Source organism: Varanus komodoensis, unplaced genomic scaffold (genome assembly GCF_004798865.1).
Source record: "Varanus komodoensis strain SLA01 unplaced genomic scaffold, ASM479886v1 scaffold5, whole genome shotgun sequence".
Lineage (NCBI taxonomy): Eukaryota > Metazoa > Chordata > Lepidosauria > Squamata > Varanidae > Varanus > Varanus komodoensis.
Genome location: NW_025336087.1, coordinates 54,441,583 through 54,457,643, shown reverse-complemented (window position 1 = coordinate 54,457,643; position 16,061 = coordinate 54,441,583). Strand labels below are relative to the sequence as shown.

The 16,061-nt window shown below is 41.0% G+C and overlaps 1 long non-coding RNA gene across 1 annotated transcript in view; it reads left to right on the top strand.

The window, feature by feature from the left end:
- Nucleotides 1-15,799, top strand: part of LOC123031210 — a 17,985-nt gene extending 2,186 nt beyond the window's left edge. Inside the window, exon 3 of the long non-coding RNA XR_006416241.1 lies at nucleotides 15,691-15,799. This is a non-coding gene — a long non-coding RNA (uncharacterized LOC123031210). The remainder of the gene's footprint in view (nucleotides 1-15,690) is intronic.
- The last annotated feature ends 262 nt before the right edge of the window (nucleotides 15,800-16,061 follow it).

Here is a 16,061-nt window from a genome sequence, read left to right as displayed (position 1 = left end):
CACAATGTACTGGAAAGTACCCTGCCTTTTAAATTATTTGTTTCTTCATGAAAATTAGCAAATGGAAGGGGGAAAAAGATTCTCTGCATTCTTTTGATAGCTAAAAGCCTAATATTACAGAATTGGAAGATAAATAATCAGCTCTTACACTGCTTTAGATCAGTGGTGGCAAACCTATGGCACGCTGCCACAGCGGGCACGCAGAGCCCTCTCTGTCGGCATGCGAGCCAAGTCGCCCCAGCATCACCCCAGCAGCCGAGCACCAGATAACAGTGCACATAGGGGCCATGTGCATGCTCGGAAAGGAGTAGTGGCTCCAGGCGATGACATCACGAGCCACAGCTCATTAGCCGTGACTTCTCTGAGCTTTCGCATGGCCAGTCAGTGCACTCTCAAGGATATTGTTTTTTCTAACCTAAAACCTCAGTTTTCAGGTTTTATTGCAGTGTTGGCTCTTTGAGATAAATAAGTGGGGTTTGGGTTGCAGCTTGGGCACTCGGTCTCTAAAAGGTTTGCCATCACTGCTTTATATAGATCAGGGGTCCTCAAACTTTTTCACCAGGGGGCCAGTTGAAAGCTGCCGGTGCTTGGTGCGGGCTGGAAAGGTGGTGCCAGTGGTGCAGGGACAGGGGCAGGGGTGGTATGTGTGGGCATGCAAGCTGAGGCAGGGGTGGGGCATGCAGCAAGGGGAGGCGAGGCGAGGCGCAGGCAGGCAGTGAAGGGAGGCGAGGCAGGGGTGGGCACGCGCTGTGAGGTGGCACACGAAACAGCAGCTTGCAATTAACAGTTGATTCCAGTGGGGACATATCCTTTTTTAACACACCCTCCTTTGCAAGTAGGATGGGATTTTCACATGAAAATGGTTTGGGGGCTCAGGAAGCAAAACAAAAGGTAGCAAAACTGCTTATAGATGCCAGTTTCATCTACCAGGAGTAATAGTATGCTAGACCAGTACTGATTCTGAAAACCTCATTGTGACTTACAAATTTGTGTGGGAAGCCCAAAAGACTGCTGTAACATTAAGGCTACTGCTCCAATAATATCAGTGCAAAATCTCATGAGATCTTGGCTGCATGACATCAAATGCTGGACTGGGAATGCCCTATCTGTTTGCAAGGAAATAGGAAGTATACAGTTAAGGGTGCTTTTTATATACTCGAGTGTTTAGGATGTAATTTATTTTATTTTTGTAATTTCTAATGGTGTATCTGGAAGACCTCTGTTAAAAAGATATAAGGAACACTTGGATGATATTCAGCGTTACGAAACAAGGAATGGACTTTGGTCCATTCATATGAGGGAGAAACACATTTGGCAGTAGTGAAGATCTCTCTAGGAAGTTTCAAGAGGCAGCATATATTGATCACATGAAAATCGATATCGGTATAGAAAATGAGATGAAACAAACCATGATGTTTATTAATGCAGCTTGATTGGCTGTGTTGATGATTAATCCATGTTTTCTCATTTGGGCTTTGTTCCTGATTGTTCCCAACTTTGTATTTCAGTGGTATCGTAACCTAGGTTGTGAGCAAACATGGGTATAAATAGCATTTCAGTGTAAAATATGTGTAGCTTCCATATAGTCTGAAGTGCCTGACCCTGCCTATTCTTGGAAGTTAAGAGGGGTTGGGCCTGGTTAAAGTTTGGATGGATGACTTGAATCCAGCATTAAGCAGGTGGTGGGACTCAGTGGACTGCTAGGTCCCTACCAACTATGATTCTAGCAACTTTCTGTTATGTTACATGCAAAGAAAGCTGGTCATCTACCTATACACAGAACACTAGAAACTGATTCTTATTGCTGTCTGCTGTTGACATACCTTGTAAGAAATAAATGTTGACACATTGATAATAAAAACGCTGTTACTGCAAATATGTCAGGCCAACGCTATGTTAGAGTTGCCTTGTGGTAGTATTTCATTATGCATTACAGTAAATAACATTTCAGCTGTCAAATGGTGGTGGGGGAGAGATCTTTTTGGCTGACCAGTTGTCATTATCTAGGTAACAGTTGTGATTTTAGAGAAGAATGTTATGTATGAGCTAATACTTATTTCATTCATTATAAACCATTCCACTAAACATTTATTAAAAAACAAAAATGGGCAATTTTAGAAAGGGAGTTAGAATAATATGACTATAGTTTTAATTGTTGCTCTATTTTAACCATTAGAATGAAAAGCTAGATTGAATTATGGAAGAAGTTAATAATGATTCCCCTTTCTACCAGCTCTCATTCTGGCAAACTTACATGTTGCTGTAGGAGGAAGGGGGAAAAGATATTGTACTTCAGCAAGACATGATGAGATGCTTGGCTCACACCCTATGTAAAATGTTTCTATAATTATAAAAAATGTAAGTAAAATTAGAAGCCAATCATGACATGCGGTAGCAAACTACCTCAATTTTATGGTTAACTAAACTTCTTGACTAGAAAACAGTAAACTCGATGTGTTTACCCTCAGCTTCTAATAGGTGAGAAAACACATATTACAGGCTCAGCTGCTTTGTGATATATGCCTGGTGTAGCTATAGTATAATCCAATTGTAATCAAACTTGCAAATGAGTATGTGCCCCAAAGGAAAGGGAGGCAGGAAAATTGAGCAAGGACAATTTGTGCCTTAGTCAGAAGGTAGGTTAGAACAAACCATGGGTTGCTGGTAGCTCCACTTCAGCACAAAGAGAAGCTGGAACATTAGGACAAAGGGCTAGAATGGCTCTTAGAAATGTATTCTGGTCTGTCTGGGCTGGGCTGGGCTGGATAAAACAGACCTTTGGCTGGTCTGTTTTATCCAGCCCACAGATTCTGCACCATACAGAGTTGGTGCTAAGATTTTTGGCTCAAATATTTTTGGTGTGCGGTTCATCAATTGGCCTTCCTTAATTTTGAAGAAGGTATAAGGAAATTTCCTAATCTAGAAGCCGTTGAATTAATACTCTATATCTGAGAAACGTATATACAAATATTTGTATGATGAGCAATGTAATAATAACTCCAGAGCAATTTATGTCTTCAGTATCTTTTGTTGTTGTTAGTCGCGAAGTCGTGTCCAACCCATCGCGACCCCATGGACAACATTCCCCCAGGCCTTCCTGCCCTCCACCATCACCCAGAGTCCACCTAGGCTCATGCCAACTGCTTCAGTGACTCCATCCAGCCACCTCATCCTCTGCCGTCCCCTTCTTCTTTTGCTATCTATTGTTCCCAGCATTAGGCTCTTCTCCAATGAGTCCTTCCTTCTCATTAGGTGGCCGAAGTATTTGAGTTTCATCTTCAGTATCCAGCCTTCTAAAGAGCAGTCCAGGTTGATCTCCTCTAGGACTGACCGGTTTGATCACCTTGTAGTCCAAGAGACTCACAGGAGTCTTTTCCAGCACCACAATTCAAAGGCCTTAATTCTTCAGTGCTCAGCCTTCCTTATGGTCCAACTTTCACAGCCATACATTGCAACTGGAAAAACCATAGCCTTGACTATATGCACTTTTGTTGGCAGGGTGATGTCTCTGCTTTTTAGTATGCTGTCTAGATTTGCCATAGTTTTCCTCCCCAGGAGCAAGTGTCTTTTAATTTCTTGGCTGCAGTCCCGTCTACAGTGAACTTGGAGCCCAGGAAAATAAAATCTGTCACTATCAGTATCTTTTAGCATACTTTTTAATTTAAGTTTTAGCATACAACTAAACTAAAAAGTTCAGACAATAAGTGCCAACTTTTTCAATAATCCATGCATTCCTATCTGAAGGGAGAACAAGATTGTATCACCTATATATGAGAGAACAGTGAATTTATGTAGTCTTAGGCAGGAAGAGGAGGAGGAGTGGGCATCCATAATTTTAATGATTTAGAAACTGAATGTTAAAAGAAGTCAAAGTTGAAGTTAAAGCCTTCTTCTGTAAGATGTAAGGGGAGTGGTGAAAAGGGGAAAGGCCTTCTCAGCTGTGGCACCCCATTTTTGGAATCAGCTCCCCACAGAAGTGAGCCTAGTGCCAACTCTTTTGTATTTGGCACCAGGCAAAAGCCTTTTTATTTTTCCAACATTTTAATAAGTATGTTGTATATGTGTGCTGTATTTTATACGAGTTTTTATTTAGTTTGCTGTCATTCCCAGACTCATTTGTTATGCGTTCAATGTGTGTTTAATATAGATAAGGTTTATGTGTTGGACCCATTGGGTCTATTATTATTTATATGGGTATTTGTGAAACTTTTAAGTTATGGGTATTTTGTAAATTTTTAATGTTTTGTGAACTATTGCAGAGAGCTGCTGGCTATTTAATGGTATATAAATATGTTAATTAATAAATAAATACTCCTGTCTTATTGTTCTGGGAGTTGTATTCTTTTAAATTTTCTAGAGAGAGAGTCTCTGTGTACCTGCATGCTTGTACGAGTATAAAGCTGTTGAATTAAAATGTTTTTTGGATGGCAATTTATCCCACAGTCCAGTCCTGTTTACCCAACTGAACGCTGACGAAAGCTCAAGAAAAGCAGAAGAGAGAGATTTAAAGGAGCCATAGACCTAATGCTGAATTAATTGCTGGAAAATAAAGCAGTGATCTGTTATACTGAATTCATTCATAATTACAGCAGTTTCTTTTACAAGTTTTTAGTGTGTGTGTGTGTGTGTGTGTGTGTGGAACACAGTACTATTTTTTTTCTCCCTGGGCCCCCCATCCTGAAGGATTAATGCAATGCAACAGCCTTACTAGAATTGGTGCCTACCACTCTAGATTTTCTTTGAGTGTTCTGGCAGCAATGTATCCTTACCAAGGATGTTACCACTAGTCAGCTGAGAAATCACTGTGGCACACTTTTGTATTTTTGCCTAGATGAAAAGCACATTTGGTGCTTTTCAACAACCCTAGGGTTTACCTGACCTACATAACTAGGGAAGTATGCTGTTGTTTGCCAAAGTTATTAACACCTTTGAAAAGTCACCAATTGTAGTACTGTATGAATATGTTTATAATGTGTCTATTTTAAGCTACTGTGCCATTTAAAAATGCAACCACTGAACTGTACACTGAACCATTCTTAGTGTAAATGTTACATCCCTCAAGTACCAGCCTCTCCTTGGCATGTCTTCTCCTTTTGTTGTTACTCTCTTGTAAAATGGTTCCTGGAGCACATTCTGATGTAGATAGTGTTCGGTTTGATTGCAGGGTAGTGCTAGTGAGCTGTGTTTGAGGAACAAGATACAAAGCTTTCAAATTATACACATACCCCAAACCATTATTCTTAGAGCACAGTTCTTCTTTAGCAAATGACTTCTTATTATTCACAGATCAAGATTTAACATTCATTGCATCCTTCATTGCTGACATCCTGGATTCTTGCTCAGCAGCAGATTTAATAGAATGTCATTTCAAATAAAGGGCATTTTAGGATGCACTTGATGTTTCTGGCAAGATCTGATGAGTGCATTTTTGGCAACATGTGTAAGACACATTGAAAAATAAGTTGATGAATATGGTAATCAATAGATCAGTCAGCAAAACTTTCTTGCCATTAGTGATCCTCAAGTAGATGAAATAAATAATTTCCTGAACCTGGTGGTGTATTGCTTCTTTAGGATTTGCCACAGAATTCCCTTTTCAGGTATGTCCAAGCAGAGATCTGTGTAGGAATGTGTATTTTCATTAGCTTTTTTCAGAGATTCATCATCCTCTTCTGAAAATGAAACTCTGATAATTTTGCTTGTTTATGTTCAACATAAAATAACACAATGCAAAGAGGGCAGTTGTTTAGAAGTTCAGTGTTTCTAACCCCTGTAGGGCAAGTTACACATGTCAAAACTTCCTCTTCTACCAAAGCAAACATGAGAATGTGGAGTAAGGGGCGTTTTGAATTCACCACTTTGGAAGTCCTGTCTATTTGATTCAGCTAGGGGCAAGATGTGAGATATATATGCGGTGTGTTTGTATGTGTGGGGGGGTTCTTTTGGTGTTTTTTAAAAAATTGGTTTCCATGGTAGTTAAATGTAACTCTCCTATACTAGAGTGTCATACACAATAGACCTGAAGCTGTCAGAGGAATGAGAGAGTTTTGGATCTGAGATTATCTGAAATCTACCTAAATCTGTAGTCTGCTGCTGAGGGAGACACAATCAGTGGTGTTCCTACACTCACAGAACTTTCCATGGGCGTATTAAGGCCTTCCAGGGGCTTTGCCAACTTGCAAAGGGCTTTAAGGTTGGACTGTGTTAAATATTTATAGCAGTTTCTAAACACAACACAACTTCAGGAGGGCGTTTCAGAAGAAAAATGGTGTAAGGGGGAAGAGTTGAATCTCTTGGTCCAGATTGGGGTTCTTTGCAAGTCTTTTTTTTTTTTTTTTAGAAAAAGGCATAGTCTGACCTAAAGATACAATTTTAAACGTATCAGAAATTTCTCATTTATGTTCAGATTATCTAGCTTGCTGTCCCATATCCAGAGAGAATGATGGATGCAAATTAGCAGGAATTTTCTTTTGACTGTGTTTCTTTAGCGTTCTTTAGGCATTATCAAATCCTATGTGTGAAGAACAGAGGCATCTAACCTTCTGGCCACCTGCCCCCCCCCCCCCCGTTGGTAGGAAAGGGATGTAGTGAGGCTATCACTGAGTGCTTAGATTCTCAATCCCCTTGAGCAGTTAAACAGCATTTGAATGCAGTTCCTTGTCAACACAGGGAGGTGGGACTGGAGTTTACATGCCCTTCTGTCCCCAATGGAATTCCTTTAGTAATGCATGGAGAAGCCTTTATTGTCAGCAGGTAATTGCTGAAGTGGCACTGTTGTCTTACATGTGCTTCAGTCAGTGCCAAACTATGGTCTGATCCATGGAAGATGTCATATTAGGAATGAGTAGGCCTCCAGCTTCAGAGAAGCAAGTGTGCAATGCATTGCGAAGCATTAAAAATGTGTAGCTTTTACCATTTGAAACCAACTGTCTCTGCCATGCTCTATTTATTAGTCTTCTGGCTAGGGAATTATGAGAACCTTGCGGTTTAAGCAAAACAAGTTGTAATATTGGCAGTCTGCTCAGTAAAGGAAATAGATAGTATTAATGCAAGTAGATTGTATGTCGGGACACTTCAACACACCTAGACCAAAAGTTTCTTATTGTTTGTATCTCTTCTTACTACCTTATAGGGGGTGGTGGCTATGAACACATTAATTTCCGCATAGTAGAAGAATTAGGATTCTCAGAGCTGTGCAGTCTGCATTTTTAATTGTGAACCTACTACATTGAGTATTTTTGGCTTGGAAATATGCAATTACTATTCCATAATGCCCACTTGAAAGAAACATTCTTTTTTGGCTCAGATTTTGTCTGAGTTAGAGTCAAATCCCTCCACCACCACCTTCTGCTCTACATTTTCCAAATGCAGCACACCATGGGAGGGATGGAGGAGACCACTTCCCCTTCTCCACTTTGCCCAGAGCACCAAAGTATGTGTGTTTGTGGGGGATAGTGGGGATTTTGCAAATAGGAGGATAATGGCTACAGAAGCTTCGCAAGGAATGGTGTCATCTTATATTCCCAAGCAGGGTAAAATTCATCTAAGAATCAGGTTTGGAATATGCCGAGAAGCTTCTGATTTGGGTTAGGAATTCTGCTAGATGTTCTGAAACCAATGCCAATCTTTATGAAGCGACCATCCTGTAATCCTTTGGGATAGAGATTGTATCTCTGTTGTGAAATTAATTATGAAATATCTTAAGTAAAATGTCTTGAGCTGAATTTAAGGACAGTTTCTACAACAGTGGTAAACTGCAAGAGTGTCAAGGTTTAATGAGAGATACAATGCAGAAGGCACACATTCAGATCTTATACTCAGTTAATACATATTAGTTTGTAAATGTTGTGTTAGTCATTATGTGATAATTCTAGCCATTTTTCCATTTCCATTTTCAGCTCAGAAGTATTCCAGTTTGAACTTCATTTGAGTTATTCAATCCATTCTGTCTTGCTTTGTAGAACCATAAAAGCCTTCATTTCTTGCCGTTCCCCTCCCTTCTCCTCCCAGTAACATCCCTTTTCTCACCACTCCAAGGCAGCATTGCAACCTTGGGAAACAGATGATGCCATTCCTTCCAGTCTTACTTGGATTTGCCCATCATTTCAAGGTTGTAAAGTGTAATGACCTATATGTAAAAATATAATATGTCCAAACCATCTTGTATATACATCTTGTAGGACTTAAACAGTAATTGGATTGTTGCAGCTGATCTGCAAACTAGGAATTGTTTGAAAATTATTATTCATTATTAATTGCATTTCTATACTCCCTGTAGCCAAAGCTCTATGGGTGGTTCACAACAGGATATAAAAACAACAAAATACAGTACATAAAACAGCATTTAAAGCATTTAAAATCAATTAAATTTAAAATGCATTTAAAAAGGGACCTAGGTAAGAGGCCTCTGGATGACCAGGGAGATCTTTAAAGGCCTCTGCAAAGAGGGCTTTATTAATCTGGTGCCAAAAAGATGGCAGGTTTGGTGCCAGATGGGCCTTAGCAGAGAGTATGTTCCAAAGATACTGTTGTTTTTACATTATATCTTGTTTTAAGTGTCTTATGCATATTATGTATTATGTACTGTTTTAATTGTTGCTGAAATATGTGTGAATCACCCATATTGGCTAATGGGGTGGCATACAAGTCTAATACATACATACATAATAAAATACGATGTCCTTATCATGAATCTGGGGGACAGAGCCTCAGTGATGACACCAAATTGTTCTTTAGATCACCATGAAGAGAGGGATTCTATTCAATTTCATAAGTTTCTTGGTATATTGTATAGCTGAATTTGTTCTTTGCACATTGACATTAAAAATTACTGGGTACAGAAGCTTCTGGGATATGTTTTCTTTACTCTTTTTGTCTCTATTCAGGTGACAAAGCATATATTGGCACCAGATGCCTTTTGCTTTGAGAGAAACCTGTGAAATAAAAATCTACAATTAAGATGCTATGATATGATAAATAATCCCCAAGATAGTCCCCAAGATAATAATCCATAGGAATGCATACACTCATGCCAGCTTTCATGACTGTAAAAACTGTGCTGAACAACAAGTGTTTTAGAACAGTGTCCCCTGGATTGTTAATTACCATTGACCTAGCACATGACTGGGGATGCAGCTGGTGCAGTGGTTTAAACCGCTGTGCTGCTGGGCTGGTTGATCGAAAGGTCACCAGTTCGAATCTGCACAACGGGGTGAGTTCCCGTTGCTCTGTCCCAGCTCCTGCCAACCTTGCAGTTCGAAAGCATGCAAATGCAAGTAAATAAAAAGGTACCACTTCGGTGAGCAGGTAACAGCAACAGCGTTCCGTGCACTTCGGTGTTTAGTCATGCCGGCCACATGACCATGGAGACTGTCTATGGACAAACGCTGCCTCCCTCAGCTATGAAACGGAGATGAGCATCGCCCCCTAGAGTCAGGCATGACTGGACTTCATGTCAAGGGAAAACGTTTACCTTTAGCACTTGACTGCAGTACTAACAGTTGAAACAGGCCATGAAAATGTGTAACTGATAGATAAGATAGCTGCATTGCTTTAAAAATATTAATAACAATATAAATACAAGTGTAGACACACACACAAATACAAATACAACCCACAGCAATAACAATAGGCCCCTCCCAAAAAAACCTATAGACACAACTTGTGCAACCCCCCGCCAAGACCTTGGCTACATATTAGTTAATTATTTCCTTCTTCTTAACGTCTTTGTCTGTGCTTCCCCTCTTCAGGACTATCCACCCAAAATTGCATTAAGTCACACAAAGCTTAATTGTGACTTAATTAACACAATTAACACACATACCTTTCCCTTTTATTAATACATGTTCAATAAACAACCCCCAAATGCCATTAAATTCATTCTTATTTGTCAGTCCTTTTCCACCTTGATTCCACACCTTAATTTATAATTAAGAGCTAAATTCCAGATTTCTTTATATCAGTCACTTATTTGGAAATCCCGTTTCTCCTTTCGATTCTTTGCTCTTAAATAGCTCCATCGCTAGCCTTCAGATGTACCGTAACTATGATGATTAAGGAAGGAGTGAAAGCTCCTTCTGCCAAGACTCTTTACATATATTTCCTATAAGCTGCAAAATACAGATCCCTCAATTCAGATCATCATGGTCTCCATATAATAAAACTGGAATGTCACAAATAGTCATGCAGTAGTGCCACTTGCAAAAACTTTCTGCCTAGGTAATCACAGAATAAAGAGCAAGTGCTGACAGCACTGCTATTCAAGAACAAAACTTCTCTTTCTAACCATAAATTGAACTGCACAATACACATTTGCCTATGGACATAGATGTATATTAGTGCTGTGTCCTAAGCACTGCAAAATTTAGCCCACTGTGTTAGACATTCCCATTCTGAATACAGTATATTATGTATAATAAAGATATAAAATGCCCTTTTCTATTTAAAAAATGAAACTCTCCTTAAAAATCAAATCTGCTTCACTGCATAAAACTGAAAGAATAAAATATTCCTCTGGGGTTGTATTCAACCCAAAAAGGGGGATTTATTCCAGCATTTTATATCATAAATCAGGATTAGCGGCCAATTTCTTTCTTTCTTTTTTGCTGCTTTCAACCTATAACAGTGTTGCAGAATGCATAGGGATGGTCCTGCAATTGAATTATAAACCACAGTAAGTTGAAGAAGACATATTTCTAAACCATCTGTTTTTTCTACCTGTTTCTGAATCAGTTTGGGCAGAAAGGTAACTTGCAGAGTACATAATTTGGAAATGAAGATTATTCTTCTGAGTAACTCTAAACTATTACTATATCTTTCTTCATCTACCCATGTGAAGCTTTGACCACTTTCGTATGACATTCTTTTTCCTCAATCCCTATATATAATGTGAAGAACTGTAATCTGAAAAAATGCAATTCACCTGTGGGAAACCTGGAAGTGTGACAGGAGAGCTACTGCACTCTGCTGCTGTTCAACAACTGGTAGTCAGAACATGCTGCCTCCAATTCTGGAGACAGTGGCTATCAAGAAGAGCGCTGAAGTTCCTTTTGGGAAAGGGCACAGCTCAGGGATGGAGCATATGTTTTGTTTCCCAGCTCAGTTCCTGGCAGCTCCCACTAAAGGGTTGAAGTAGCTGATGTTGGGAAATAGCTCTCTGGAGGGCTAGAGACTGCATGTGGGCAGTCTGCATGTGGGCAACCGGCCGTTCTTTGGATACCAACCATGAGGCTTATTGTTCTCCAAACCCAGCCTGGGCTAGGTTTCCAGTGAGAAGTGCCCTGAGGAGAGCAGGAAATGCCCTATTTTTAGCCCTCAAATTTGCCTGGGGTGCTTGCCCTCGCCGTTTCCCTCCAGCACTGCGCTGAGCCCAGAGTGACAATGGTCTCTGAAAGGCCATGGAGGATACAGCAAGTACCAGGAGACCACAACTAACCTGGGAATTGGACGAGGCTGAGGTGTACATCTAGGAAAGCCTCACAGGAGGAGCATGCTTTTGAACAAAGATAGTTTTAAGTCCCATTTGGCTGGCACAGTAGGAAATTAGAGATGCAAGATAAGGACCAGTCCACAGCTTGAAGAGAACTCTGACAGCAGGGCAGGAAATGTGTCTACCCACCAGCACCCTGCGATCGCAACCTCGTTTAGCTACAGGCAAGGAGAAGAAGGGACCAAGCCTGGCGGCAAGGATGAAGACCAAGGCTGGAATTTGAGGGTAGAAGAGGGGTCAAGAAAAACAGTGAGAGAAGTCAGTGGGACAAAGAAGAAAGCAAAGCAGAGTAGCCTGGTGAAAGAGCAAAACAAAAGAGGAAAATCCAGGATTAGTGAATTAGAAGTTCAAAGATTGCCAAGAAACCATTACAAGAGAAGGGGGATTTAAGGTGCCCGGACCCTTGGAATAAGTCTTACAGGAAATAGAGTCTGTGGAGGTAAACAAGCATGTGTATGACTGAGAAACCGAGAAAGGATATGTGTGTGCATACATGTGTCTGATCCTGACCATCCCTAGCCCACTGGTTAATACAGGCCTCCCAAGGATTCCTCACCCCCAGGGTCTCCCTTCAGTAATACTGGGGTAGTCTGACTTTGCATAAGGTACCCTTTTGGAAATGAAAGTGAACTTTTCAAGCTCCCATACAGATTGGATATGGATAAATGACAGACAGCTTATGCAATTTCTATTTTGGCATTATTCTTAGAGCATCAATTTATAACACAGCACAGGGTTTTGTTCTAAGATTATCTTCAATTTGATTTCTTTTAATATTATTCTCAATTCTCTTTGCCAGTAGGGCCTTTATGATGACGTGTCTCAGCAAGGATTAACGTAGGATTCAGCAGGGGGTTGTTCTGCAAGTTCTTGCTATGAATTTTATAAATTAAAACCCTTCCATTTTTTAATCTCAAAACTCATCTTGCTGTGGGTCATAAGCCTATCATCTTTAGAAATTTGTTTCTTTCTGTCATTAAGTTCCAGTATTTTCTCCCTAAGAACTGACAGAATCATTTGCCAAAGGTTCACAAGAAGCAGCTATCTTATGTTCTTCCTCCCCTTCAAAATATTTGGATAACATCCTTAGACCACATTCCAAATGTTATTATAATCTGAAAAGTGTAATATCAAGAGGTGTTTCAGAGCAAAAAAGACCATATACAGAAATTTGCCACTTGTAACAACATCCAGTAGACATATTTCTCTGAGGTCCGTGCTCAAGCAACTTTTTCCTGCATAGAAACCTGTTGTGATCTGCTTTCCTCCTGACCCAAAGGGGAAAGAATAACCTTGTTTTAAGAAATTCTAGTGTCCTTTAGGCCTTTTTCCTTACATTCCTTACATTTCTTCCTGCCAGATTTGTATTTATAGCCAGTTGTGGCAGTGTAGACAGAAGAACAGACAATATCTGGAGGTTGGGGCTAGAGTAACCCCTGGAATCCAACAGGGGTTCATGCAGTCCTCCTAATCCACCACACTTGGCTACACACTTGGCTACAAAATTGGCGACAGTGGCCAGAAAGTGGACACAAAAACACTTCCAAAATCACAATTATGTTTCTCATACAAAAAGGGTAGGTTCACACAACATGACAAGCAATGATGGTTTATTGTGCAGGATGGTCTGCAATGTTTTCCAAATCCTGTTACAATATTTCTACATGGTATATTTATTTTAGTGATCACAGTAGGGAACACATCTGTGCTACGAAAAAAACTATGCTTTCTATATTTCTATGGTGCCCTTGGTCATCCAAACCTAGCATTTTCTGCAGCAACCATAGAGTCCCCTGGAAAGAGTGGCTGTAGGAGCTGCACTCCAGCCATTCAGCACGGATTAAATTTCAGACTGAGGACTGAATGAGGATGTCAGGCACATCCAGGCCAAAAATATAAAAAGTGCACACCAGGGAAACCATGCAAGGTTGCTTGCCATAATGTATGAACCCAGCCAAAGTGGCATGCCCTGCATGCTTTATTCAGTGGGTGGTCATTGCCATTTTAGCTACTGTTGCTGCAGTTTCAATAGCAAATTCAGTGGCAGGGGAAGAGACAGAAACCACAAACATGACCAAGGGGTCAGCATGTACTACTGCTTTAGACACTGTCCCATTTCTCTGGTATTATGTCAGTATTGACTCTTCTGGCCTGTATTTGTGCAGTGCACAGTCTCCACACTGCCTGCAGAAGCATTAGGTGTGGCTCATGCAGGTATGTTGAAACAAATACGTATTTAAATATCCACATTCCTGTACTCTAAATGGAGGGATAGAATCTGTATGTGTGCCAGCACACACTAGAAATACATGGACTATGTTAAATCCATTCCATCTGTGTTTCACAGATTGTCAAGTATCTTTTGTTCCATCATTTGCACATTGAATGAATCAGAATTTTTGTAGGGCTGTATGAGAATTTTGTTCACTTGCACTCATGCACACTTGTATTAACGTGCATTGGTGCTTGTGTAAGTTAGCATTCATGCTTTGAAAGTGGTTGAAAAATCGCCCACAAATGGGCATGACCATAAAATTTGCTGGTCTGTTGCAGAATCCAGAGGCAGGATTCATAGAAAATCAAACATAGAATTGTTCATAGAATTTAAGGCAGATTTTTTTTTTAATTTATATCCTGCCTTTTTCCTACAAAGGGCTCAAGGCAGCTTACATCATCTCTCCTCCTCCATCTTATCCCCACAACAACAGCCCTGTGAGGTAGGTTGGGCTGAGAGTCTGTGACTGGCCCAAAGTCACCCAGTTGGCTCCATGGCCGAGCGGGGACTAGAACCCGGATCGCCTGAGTCCCAGTCCCGTGCTCTTAACCACTACACCACACTGGCTCTAGTTTGGCATGCTGCCCCCAAACCCACCATAATATTTGGATGTCTTAGATTAAGGCAAATTCAGAACAGCCAGCTAAAAAGGTATAACCGACAAGATGTGAAAGAATTGTTCCCTCTAGAAGTTGTGGTTTTTCTGCAAGACTGAAAATTCAAAGTTCATTATTCCGGTATTTTGAAGAGGCAGGACTCTTATTCTTCACTGAAGGATGTTTATTATATAGAAATCTGAAGGTTTTTGATATTATTACATTTATACCCCTTCTTTTTCCTCTTGCAAAAGATCCAGTAATAAAGATGAATATCAAAGTGAACTGTGGGTACTTCACTCTTTAAGTGCTCCTTGCTTCAAAATAAAGGACAATAGGTTGGTTCCAAAACTAGGCCAGTTTCAAAGAATGGCTTCTGTTCTCTTTCCATCCTTCTAGCTTTAGGTGGCTCAAACAATCATTGCATTCTTTGTTCTCTGGGGGTCAAAATGCCTAATTCATCCACTCTGACATATTCTGAGCCTCTAAATCAGGGGTCTCAAACTCAACTTACCTGGGGGCTGCTGGAAGTAGAGTCTGGGTGAGGCTGGGCCGTATCAAGTATTCCACCACCACGGTGGTGGTGGGCCGCTCATCCCGCAGCCAGCCCGGGCACCGCCGGCGCTTTGAAGGCCGCAGGGCCCCTCCCCCGTCCCCCGCCCGTCCCGGCAATTGGCCCGTGGGCCGCGAGTTGGAGACCCCTGCTCTAAATCATATTTAGAGCACTGACTCCTACTGTCCCCAGGATGTCAGTTGCCCTGATAGAGTGCTTGTCCTGCTTCCTGCTGTCCACCAACTGTTCTGGATGGAGTTGTAGTCCCCATAAAAGAGCAGGTTTGTAGCTTGGGGTGCTAATTGATCCATCTTTGTCCCTTGAAGCACAGTTGGTCTCAGTAGCACAAAGCACCTTCTATCAGCTTTGGCCAGTGACTCAGCTACACCCCTCCATGGGCAGGGATAGCCTAGTTTCAGTAATCTGTGCTCTAGAATCTCCAAATCAGCAATGTATTTTATGTGGAGTTGCCCTTGTAGAATGTTTGAAAGTACAGCTCGTGCAAAATATGGTAGCCAGATTAATAACTGGCACCAAAAGATCTGACTATATCTGGCCCTCTTGAGTTGACTACCTTTATGCTGCTGAACACAGTTCAAGGTGCTGGTTCTAACCTGTAAATCTCCATATGGCTTGGGACCATGATAACGGATGAAATTCCTCTCCCAACCTCAACCTACACAGACCCTACAATCTATCTCCGGGATGCAGTGAGAGCATCAGCTCTTTGTTGACTTTGCAAGGGCCTGTATACTCAGATTCTGACACCGAATGTAAGACAAAAAATGTGGGGCGCTGACCCAGTAGGTCAGCTGCTTTTTATGATTGTTGCTTTTTACTTCTTTTTTTTTGTTTTGTTAGGTATATATTAAGAATAAAACGTATTCAACAACAAAAAAAAGAAAGACTTGGACACCGGGGAGGAAGTAGTGGGACAGCAGGAGGATCAAAGTGGGGGGTGTAGGAGGCATTGAAGCCTCTTCAGCGTTGCGGCCTGCATTTTCTCAGGTCAACTATGAAAGCAGACAAGTTTTGGAAGAAATGTGAGGGGAACCAGGAGAGGAAGAGCTGTTTCCTTGCCTTGTCCTTGATGCCATGAAGAGGCATCAGGAGGTATGAGCTACCCAGATAGAGGGCTTGCATAGACCG